General features: G+C 40.6%; 1 long non-coding RNA gene across 1 annotated transcript in view; it reads left to right on the top strand.

The window, feature by feature from the left end:
• Positions 1-625: 625 nt before the first annotated feature.
• The window catches only part of LOC144699828 (uncharacterized), a 32,414-nt gene continuing 22,404 nt past the window's right edge, over positions 626-10,635 (top strand). The window contains exon 1 of the long non-coding RNA XR_013580634.1: positions 626-735. This is a non-coding gene — a long non-coding RNA (uncharacterized LOC144699828). The remainder of the gene's footprint in view (positions 736-10,635) is intronic.

Genomic DNA, 10,635 nt, shown 5'->3' with positions numbered 1-10,635 from the left:
TTGATAGTAGCAGAAATACAATGTTGGTAGACGACGTTCACAGTAGCAGAAATTCAATCTACCATGACAGCGTTAATGGTACGAAATACAACGTAGGTTGACGATATTGACAGTAGCAGAGATTCAACGTACATTGGCAACGTTAATTGCAGCAAACAGGAAACTTAGATCTGATCAACAATGTTAAGGTTAGCAGCAATATAACGTATATCCGACTGACTACGTTGACAGTAGAAGAGATTCAACGTACAGTGACAACGTTGGTAGTAGCCGAAATACAACAGTAAGAAGTACAACGAAGATTGACTACGTTAACAGGAGCAGAAATACAACGTAGATCCGGCAGTACAAGCCGAGGCGGATACCCCTGTATAGCTAAACATAAAAAGGATCAAAGAAAAATATATTTTCTGTTTATTGTTGCTAAATGTACATTTAAATAACTTTAATAAAAATATCTGAACACATCAGTGTGCGAATCTCCTGATCACAGACTCCCAGTGGTTGCAGGGGGGATGAGGGTCTTGGAGTTTGGCTTCTTGGGGGCATTGATCGCGACGTCACTCTTACAGATCGAGCGACTGTCTCAGGAAGCTCTGACTGTCTCATTTTAAATATACATCAAACTGATGTTAAATGTACAACAGATTCACATGGTTAACAGTAGCAGACATAAAACGTAGATCCGATTGATAACTTTAACAGTAGCAGAAATACAACAGTAAGAAGTACAACGTAGATCCCACTACGTTGACGGTCGCAGAGAAGACACCTCTGTATAGTTAAATGTAAGAAGTATCATCCGCATGACCCTTCAGCGGAACTAAGGAAATAGAGAAATGGGGTGAAATATAAGCTGTTAAAGGGGGGTGGGACTGGTAGAGCTCGATAGGGGACCAGTGAAAGGTGGAGGTCAAGAAGAGATTGCCAAAGATGTCATAGACAAAAGGACAAAAGGGTGTTGATGGTGGTGATATTATCTAAGGAATGTGCTAATGGGGACATTAAGGGTAGCAAGCAGGACAAGCCAGTGGCAGATGGCCCTAGTTGGAGTGGGATGGGGGAAGGGATCGAAATGTGTTAAAAGGTGGAGATAAAACAATAGATCGAAATAAATTTTAAAATAGGTGGGAAAATAAAAATATATTTGTAAAAAAATGATAAATTATTGGAAAAAGGTGGGTCAGAAAGGGGGTGGGGATGGAGGGGAGAGTTCATGATCTGAAATTGTTGAACTAAATATTAAGTCCAGAAGACTGTAAAGTGCCTAGTCGGAAGATGAGATGCTGTTCCTCCAGTTTGCATTGAGTTTCACTGGATCATTGCAGCAGGTCAAGGATGGACATGTGGGCATGAGAACAGGGTTGTGTGTTGAAATGGCAAGTGACAGGGAGGTCTGGGTCATGTTTGCGGACAGACCGAAGGTGTTCCACAAAGCGGTCACCCAGTCCACGTTTGGCATCTCCAATGTAGAGGAGACTGCATTGGGAGCAGCGAATGCAGTAGACTAAATTGAGGCAAGTGCAAGTGAAGTTGTTGCATGGGAAGGTGCCGTGGGAAGGGGTTGAGGTGTAGGGGGTGATGGAGGAGTGGACCAGGGTGTCCTGGAGGGAACGGTCCCTGCAGAAAGCCGCCGGGGGGGTTGAACGGAAGATGTGTTTGGTGGAGGCATCATGCTGTAGTTGGCGGAAATGGCAGAGGATGATCCTTTGAATGCGGAGGCTGGTGGGGTGGTAAGTGAGGACAAGGGGTCCCTATCATGGTTCTGGGAGGTCGGGAAAGGTGTGACGATGGTTGCGTGGGAGATGGGCCAGACATGCTTGAGGGCTCTGTCAACCACCGTGGGTGGAAAACCTCGGTTAAGCAAAAAGGAAGACATGTCAGAGGAACTGTTTCGGAAAGTGGCATCATCAGAACAGTTGCGATGGAGACGAAGGAACTGAGAGAATGAGGTGGAGTCCTGACAGGAAACAGGGTGTGAGGAGCAGTAGTCCAGGTAGCTGGGTAGGCTTGTAATGAATATTGGTACACAGTCTATCACCAGAAATTGAGACGGAAAGGTCGAGGAAGGGAAAGGAAGTGTCAGTGATGGACCACGTGAAAATGGAGGGGTGGAAATTGGAAGACAAATTAATAAATTTTTCCACATCCAGATGCGAGCATGAAGCGGCACCGAAGCAGTCATCGATGTACCGGAGAAAGAGTTGTGGGAGGGGGCCTGAGTAGGACTGGAATAAGGAATGTTCCACATATCCATAAAGAAACAGGCATAACTGGGGCCCTGGCAGAATTTTACACCAACGGGGTTTTATGGTCCTGCCATAGTAAATGGACTTTTGAATGGCTTGCCGCATTTTATAGCCCTAAAATTCTGCCCAGTATGTGTAAAGGACTGGAGCATGTGACACATGTGTGGCTGCCAATGGCTGGCGGCAGGGTTTTGGGGGAGTGGGGTTGATGGGGAACGAACACAGCAGAAGGTAAGCGGAGCCCAACAATAAAGTTACGCTGGCTGGAGAAATTGTTTTCATGAAGGATGGGATTGGGGATAGCATGAGAGGGATGGCAAGCGAAGGATGGAATTGGAGGGAGCAGGTGTCATGGGAGGATCAGATGATGGAATTGGTTAAGTGTGGCAAAGTGGCGGGTAAGATTCACTAAATTTGAAATGAAAAAGTTTCAGACAAGCTGTCAGATGAATAAAAAGAATACACCAGTGTTAGTTCTATTGACGAAGATGATGATTATAATCTATACCCTCCAGAGTTTCTACACAGCCTAACCTTAATGGGCATGCCACCACACAAACTTAGACTCAAGGAAGGAGCAGTTATAATGTTGCTATTAGACTTGAATTCTAAACAAGGACTTTGTCATGGAACATGACTGGTAGTTAGGAAGCTGTTTTCTTCAATGGTAGATGTTGAAGTTATAACAGGAAAGAAAATAAGAGTGGTTATTCCCTGAAAAATATTGGGCCCATCAGATGTAAACCTGCCTTTTCAACTCAGGAGAAAACAGTTTCCAATTAGCCTTTTATATCTTAAACAAGTCACAAGGCCACTCTTGACAACATTTGTAGTTACATTCTAGGACTCTTTGCACATGGACAGCTTAATATAGCTTTTTCCAGAGTGAGAAGTTTTAATTCTCTTCTGGTCTTTGGTAAAAGATTAACCAGAAATCCAGCATTTCAATAACTGCCACAATAAAGATACTAATTCGACCACAAAGGTTTTCTGGGTTTCCCTTTTATTCGTTCATGGGATGTGGCATCAATGGCTAGGCCAACATTTATTGCTGATCTCTAGTTGCCTTTGAGAAGGTGGCGGTGAGCCAGTGCCTCAAACCGCTGCAGTCCATGCATTGCAGGAACACCCACAGTGCTATTAGGAAGGGAGTTCCAGGCTTTTGAACAAACAATAATGAAAGGATGCCAATATAGTTCCAAGTCAGGATGGTGTGTGACTTGGGCGAGAACGTGGAGGTGGTGGTGTTCCCATGCATCTGCTGCTCTTGTTCTTCTAGGTGGTAGAGGTCGTGGGTTTGGAAGGTGTTGTCGAAGGACCCTTGGTCTCTGCTAATTTACAGTATTGCCAATGCAATAACACAAGACATTCCTTTCAATGAGTTTTAGAACTCCGACTTTTTATTTTAAATCATGTAATTAAAAAAAACAATTGAAATATCTCAAATTATTTCAATTCCACCTGTTAACAGTTGAATTTTCTATGGACAGACAACATAAAAATTGACTTGGACCTGAAAAAATCATGAAATGGATAAATAATCATAGAGCCTCACTGTCACATTCACCCACCACAGGCTGACTTTGGCCAAAGTTTTATAGAGGAAATGCGAAAAGACATTCTTTGTGACATGAATCACCTGACCACAGCAGCATTTTGGGCATAAGGTGGGGAGTAGTTATCCACCTACATTCCCCTTTGCTTGTGATTGAAATGTAATAGGAAGTTATATTTGTTCTGAAGAAGAGTCATATGGACTCAAAACCCTAACTCTGTTTCTCTTTCCACAGATGCTGCCAGACCTGCTGAGTTTCTCCAGCATTTTCTGTTTCTATGTTATATTTTAATGATTTTTTAAAAAAAGTACAATAAATGGTCACTGCTGTAGCATTGAGAGTTCTCTTTTGTTAACTCAACTTTACAAACACTGAGTTATCAATCTCAGGCATGTCCCCACAATGCAAATGCGATGACCTCCATGATCAAGTACCATTCTGACACAGACTCTCTCAGTCCATACATGAAGAATGGTTTCTTCATAGCCAAGGTCCCAATGGCCATGGAATCACACCAAGGTTGTTAGTCAGTATGTTCAGAGGTAATGGAGAAGGAAAAGACATACACATACATACTACATACACATGACGTCTTCCAAAATAGAGTATAGAAACACAGGAAAAAACTAAATAAACTCAACTGAAAAAATGGAGGCAGAAACAAACAACATGCAGCAAAAAATTAACATAGTGAAGGCAGTTGAACAGTTAGAACACACAAAAGAAAGACTTATATTTCTGTAAGATTTTTCTAGGCCTCAGGAATTCCCAACATGCTTTGCAGCCAATGACGACCTTCTGAAATGTACTCACTGCTGCACTTTAGTAATGAATGCACGTTCCATTCAATCCACAGTTAATTTATTATGACTCACTTAATAATACATTTTGCACTGAGGACAGTATCTGTACATTAATGGGGAAATTTAACCTTAAACACTGAACATAAAGCAAACAGAATCCACTATATATTTATTTGTTACAGAAGAAACAGGCCACAAGTAATGTTACACTCAGTACTTACAATCGAAATATTGAGTCAAACACTGACATGAAAATAAAGAAGCATAAAGCAAAGAACAGGGAAATTGATCAAATTGTGAGAATATTTCTATGTTTTAAAAAAAATTTCAACCTAAACAGCAAATTGCATTCATGTGGTGTTTTTAATCACATGCCAGCTCTTTGAAAGACCTCTCTAATATTGTCTCACATCCAAGCTTTTTCCCCATAACTCTATAAATTGGCCCTCTTCAAGTACAGTACCAATTGCCTTGTGAACCTTCCTGGGGAATCTTATTCCACCAACCTTTCAGGTAGTACGTTCCAGATCTTAACAACCTTCTGTGTGGAAAAGTCTCCTCATTTCTCCTTTAGTTTTTTTTTTGCCAATTATTTTAAACCTATGACCTTTGGTTTACTGACACACTTGTCAGATGTTGCAAATATCTAATTCACTGTTCATGTGTTTCAGAATATAACTTGTAGTTTGAGGAAATTAAAATTTCAAACAAGGGGTAAATGCAACATAAACAAGCTGGGAGATTATTACACTTCAAAGATCAGAATAGAAGAGATAGAGCTATTCAACAATAGATGGAGAAACTTAAGTAGCGCATGACCTAACTGAAAACTTAACCTGAAAATGGAAACCAAAAAGAGAATCATAGAAAGGAAATCACCTTTCCAGTTTAAACAACACCTGAACCTGAGATTTGGAAACCAAAACTTCTGAGCAAATAAAAACTGGGGTTGAGGCTATATGATGGAATGCAGATCCATGCAGGCTCAGTAGTAGTTGCAATTTGGACCTAGAGTGGTTTGCAGCTCATTAAGAGGTAGCCAAAGTAAATGATAGCTAGTTAGACATGTGCTGCTAGTAAAGCAAAAAACTATTTTTATCAGTTTCACCATGTGGAATGTGGGTGAGGCTTAATCTCACTTTGAATTTTGTGAGGGAATAGAAACTGGAAAATTGCCTATTTTGAAGCTAGTGGAAGAATCTACAGTGGACCTCATAGTGTATTGTGACAAAAGAAAGCAATCAGCTGAATGAGCAGGGAAGTATTGAGAAGGCAAATCAGAACAAGGGACTGAGGTATCTGCAGTCAAGAGGTAGTTAATGAACGTCTTACCTCTGAGAATAACGGGAGCTGAGGAGAATTAAAGTCATCTCCAGAGGACTGTGGCATATTTTATGTGGTCCATATAAAAGTAAATAACTTTAAGATTGTATCTTATTAGGGAAAGGCTTAGGGGAAGTATGTGTTTTTGTTTAAAAACATGAAATCGTGTGGCATGGTTTGGGTAATATAAGGTGTCCGGATTTCTCATTAAACGTTAAGGGCCCCTAACCAAATCAAAACACACAGGAAACTTGCTCTATTAAAACCCCTCATAACTTGGAAGCACTCTATTGAGTTTCGCCTTAATCTTCTCTGAGTGAAGGATAACAACCCCAGTTTCTCCAACCTCAGCACAAAACTGAAGTCAATCATCTCTGATATCATCCTGGTAAACCTCATCTGTACCCTTTCTACATGCTTCCTTAGTTTGGTGCCCACAATTGTAAAGAATACCCCAGCTGAGGCCTAACCAATGATTTGTAACAGTTTAGGATGACTTCTTTGTTTTTGCATTCATTCAATGTCCCTATTTACAAATTCGAAGAACCCATACATTTACTCAACCATCTTCCCAACTTACTCTGACACCTTCAAAAATTTGTGAATATGCATCTGCAGGTTCCTATGCCCTTGCAACCCCCTCAAAATAGTACCTCTTAGATGACACTGCCTCTCCATGTTGTTTCTTAATGCATCACCTCACACTTAGCTGTATTAAATTACATCTGCCTTGTCTCTGTCCAATTCACCAGTCTGTCTATGTACCTTGACATCCAGAACTATCCTGCTCATTCCTTATTGCATTGCCAAGTTTTGTGTCATCCACAAGCTTCAGAATTGTACACCCTATGCTCAAGTCCAGGTCATTTAGCTATAACAAGAAAAGCAATGGATTTAATATCAAAATCATGTGAGGCGGTGGGGGGAACTCACCGTATAATTCTAGCCAGTCATAAAACTTTTCAGTTCCCCACGACTCTGTCTCCTATTCGTTAGCCAATTATGTACCCAAGATACCAATGTACCACCATTCCTTTAATGCCATGTGCATCTATTTTCCAAATAAGTCAGTCATATGGTACTTTATCAAATGCCTTTTGAAAGTCCATCTACTACATTACCTTCACCTACCCGTAGTTACTTCACCAAGGACACAATCAGTTTAGCCAGACATGATTCATCTTTAACAAATCCATGCTGGCTGTCCCTTATTAACCATTGCTTCACCAAGTGAGAATAAATTTTGCCCTTCACAGTGGACTCTAGCACTTTTCCAACACTGTCATTAGACAGGCCCATGGCTGCCAGGTTTATCCCTCTCCCATTTTTTGAACAGAGGTTTAAAATTTGCAATTTCTATCTCTTCCCCTTAATATTTTGAAAACTGCAATCAAAACACCCCCTAATCTTCTGAATCCAGTTTGTGTACTCTCTCCTAGCAATTTAACCCATGGAGCCCAGGTGTCATTCTGGGAAATCTATACTGCACCCTCTCCAAGACCAATATATCCTGGTGTGGTACCCAGAATTGCTCAGAATACTCCAAGCGTGGTCTAGCCAGGGCTTTGTGTAGCTGACGCATAACTTCTATTCCTCTGTATTCTAGTTCTCTAGCTATAAGGGTCAACATTCGATTCAACTTTTTAATTGTTTTCTGTACCTGTTCATGGTCGAGATACTAGGACAGATGATCAAGAGGCTGGTTGAAAAAGGTAGGTTTTAAGGATTGTCTTAAATGTGGAAAGAGAAATAGAGAGGGAAAGAGACGTAGCAAGGGAATTTCAGAGATTGGGACTTTCGCACTTGAAGGCCCAGCCACCAGTGGTAGAGTGATTAAAATCAGAGATGCCCAAGAGGCCAGAATTGGTAAAATGCAGATATCTTGGAATGTTTAGGGATTGGAGGAGATTACAGATTAGATTAGGGAGGGGAAAGACTATAGAGGAATTTGAAAGCAAGAATGAGAATGTCAAAATCCATTTGTTGTTTAACTGTGTGCCAATGCGGGTGAGCGAGCACAGGGGTGATGGTTGAATGGAACTTGGTCTGAATTAAGATACAGGCAGCAGGGTTCTGGATGACCTCATGGTTATGGAGGGTAGAAACCAGGAGGCCAGCCAGGAGTGCAATGGAATGTTCAAGTCTAAAGGTAATTAAGCATGGACGAGGGTTTCAGCAGCAGATGAGCTGAGGGAAGGGAAGAGTCAGGCAATGTTATAGAGGTGGGATCAGGCATTCTTAGTGATGGCATAAATATGTGGTCAGACATTTATGTTGGGGTCAAATCTGACACCAAGATTGTGAGCAGTCTCAGTTACAAAAAATTACCAAGGACAGGGATGGAGTGGTAGCAAGGGAGTGGAGTTTATGTCGAGGACCAACAACAAATACTTTGGTCTTCCCAATATTTGATGGGAGAAAATTTCTGCCCATTCAGTACTAGACATCAGACAAGTAGTCTGACCATTTAGAGACAGTGAAGGGGTCAAGAGAGGTGGTGGTGAGGTAGAGCTTGATGTCATCTGCTTACATGTTTGTTACCCCAGAGGGCTGTGGATGTTCAGTTGACAAGTACTTTCAACCCTGAGATTGACAGATTTTTGGGCACTACAGGAATCGAGGGATTATAGGTACAAGGCAGGAAAGTGGAGCTGAGATAGAAGTTTAGCAATAGTCTTATTGAATGGCAGAGCAGGCTTGATGAGCATTATGGTCGACTGTGCTTCCTATTTCTTATGTTGCTGAAAGAGAGGCATGTTGCCGAAGCTTTTCGTCTTGCATTCATCAGGACAAATGCAAGAATGCCATATTTCAAATGATCACAATGGTTTATACAACAGGAGAAAAGGATGCTGAATGGTTGGCAAGTTTACTCTGATTGGCCAAGACATCGTGATGGAGAAAGAAACAGGGAACTATCAGCTCCGCAAGTTCCCGAGTAATTCAAAAAAGACACAGGCTTGATCATATTCCTTTTGTTTGCAGAGAATGGATCCTTGCATATGAATGTATGTTGTTTCTGGCAAACTTCAATGAGTAATGTTATGAGCTTGATTGATTACCTTAAATTTGTTGTGATGTAGTTATTAGGACACTCAGGTTTGTTCAGCAAGTACTGCTCAGTGGCAGAATCACATCTAACAGTAGCCATCTTGTTTGAGGTTTAGCAAGAACAGGCTGGTTGACGACGATCTATATTCGGCCTGTTATAAACAAAATATTGCATCGCCATATTTTGTTTTAGTTTTAGATTAATTTGAAAGTAAGGTATGACTTTTCTGTAAAACAGACATTGCATTTTTCTTGGATATTTAGGGCATCAATTGTTACATATTTGCCAGTTCACTTGTTTCAATTTGTAATGTGTTTAAGATTAAACACTTCTTGAATTAAAACCTGTTTTAAAATAATGCATTTTGGGATAATTTAGATGTTGCAGCAAAAATTCTTATGTATTCTTCTTTATAACAAGCTCTTTCATTTTATAATCCTACTATTTCAATTATTTTAAATGCTTAAAAACATAACAAATATAACAAAAAGGCAAAACTAAAGGCTCTGTATCTGAATGTGTGTAGCATTCATAACAAAGTAAATGAATTGATATCACACATTAAAGTAATAAATATGATCTGATAGCCATTATGGAAACATGACTGCAGAATGACAAGGGTTGGGTCCTGAATATCGAGGGGTATATGACATTCAATAAGAATAGGAAGCTTGGTAAAGGTGGAGGGGTAGCACTGTTTATCAAGGATGGCATTGGTGCAATAATTAAAGAAGAACTTGGTCCAAAAGATCAGCATGTAGGATCAGGTTGGGTGGAGATGAGGAATAGTATGGGTAAGGATTCACTGGTGGGAGTGGGATACTATAAAGAAAAATTCTAAGGGGAGGGCCCACCATCCTTGGTTAACTAAAGAAGTTAAAGAAAGCATCAAACTTGAGGAAAAAGAATATAACTGCACAAAGTTGAGTGGCAGGTCAGATGATTGGGCAGAATCTAAAGAAGGACATAGAATGAATAAAAGGTTAATCAGGAGAAATAAATTAGTATGAGAAGAAACTAGCTAGAAATGTAAAAATGGATAGCAAGAGTTTCTACAGGTATTTAAAAAGGAAAAGAGTAAGTAAAGTGAGTGTTGGTCCTCTAGAGAGTGACAGTGTGGAGTTAATAGTAGATAGTAAGGAAATGGCAGATGAAATGAACAACTATGCTTCTGTCTTCACTCTAGAGGATACAAAAAACATTCCAGTAATAGCTGTAAATCAAGAGGTGGAAGGGAGAGGGAACTTGGTGAAATGACAATCACAAGGAAGCAGTACTGAGCAAACTGTTGGAGCGTGGGCTGACAAGTCGCCAGGTCCTGATGGACTTCATCCTAGGGTCTAAAAAGAAGTGACTAAGAGGTAGTAGATGCATAGGTGTTAATTTTCCAAAATTCCCGAGATTCTGGAAAGGGTCCATCAGACTGGAAAGTAGCAGATATAACCCCTCTATTCAAAAGGGAGGGAGGCAGAAAACAGGAAACTATAGGTCAGTTAGCCTGATGTCTGCCATGGGGAAGGTGCCAGAATCGATCATTAAGGAGGTTACAGCTGGGCACTTAGAAAAACTCAAGGTAATCGGGAAGAGTCAGCATGGATTTGTGAAAGGGAAATCATGTTTAAGCAATTTATTGGAGTTCTTTGAAGGAATAA

The sequence above is a fragment of the Cetorhinus maximus genome, chromosome 24, assembly GCF_964194155.1.
Source record: "Cetorhinus maximus chromosome 24, sCetMax3.hap1.1, whole genome shotgun sequence".
NCBI classification, from domain to species: domain Eukaryota; kingdom Metazoa; phylum Chordata; class Chondrichthyes; order Lamniformes; family Cetorhinidae; genus Cetorhinus; species Cetorhinus maximus.
Note: the sequence above shows the minus strand (reverse complement) of the source record. Positions and strands in the feature narration are given on the sequence as shown.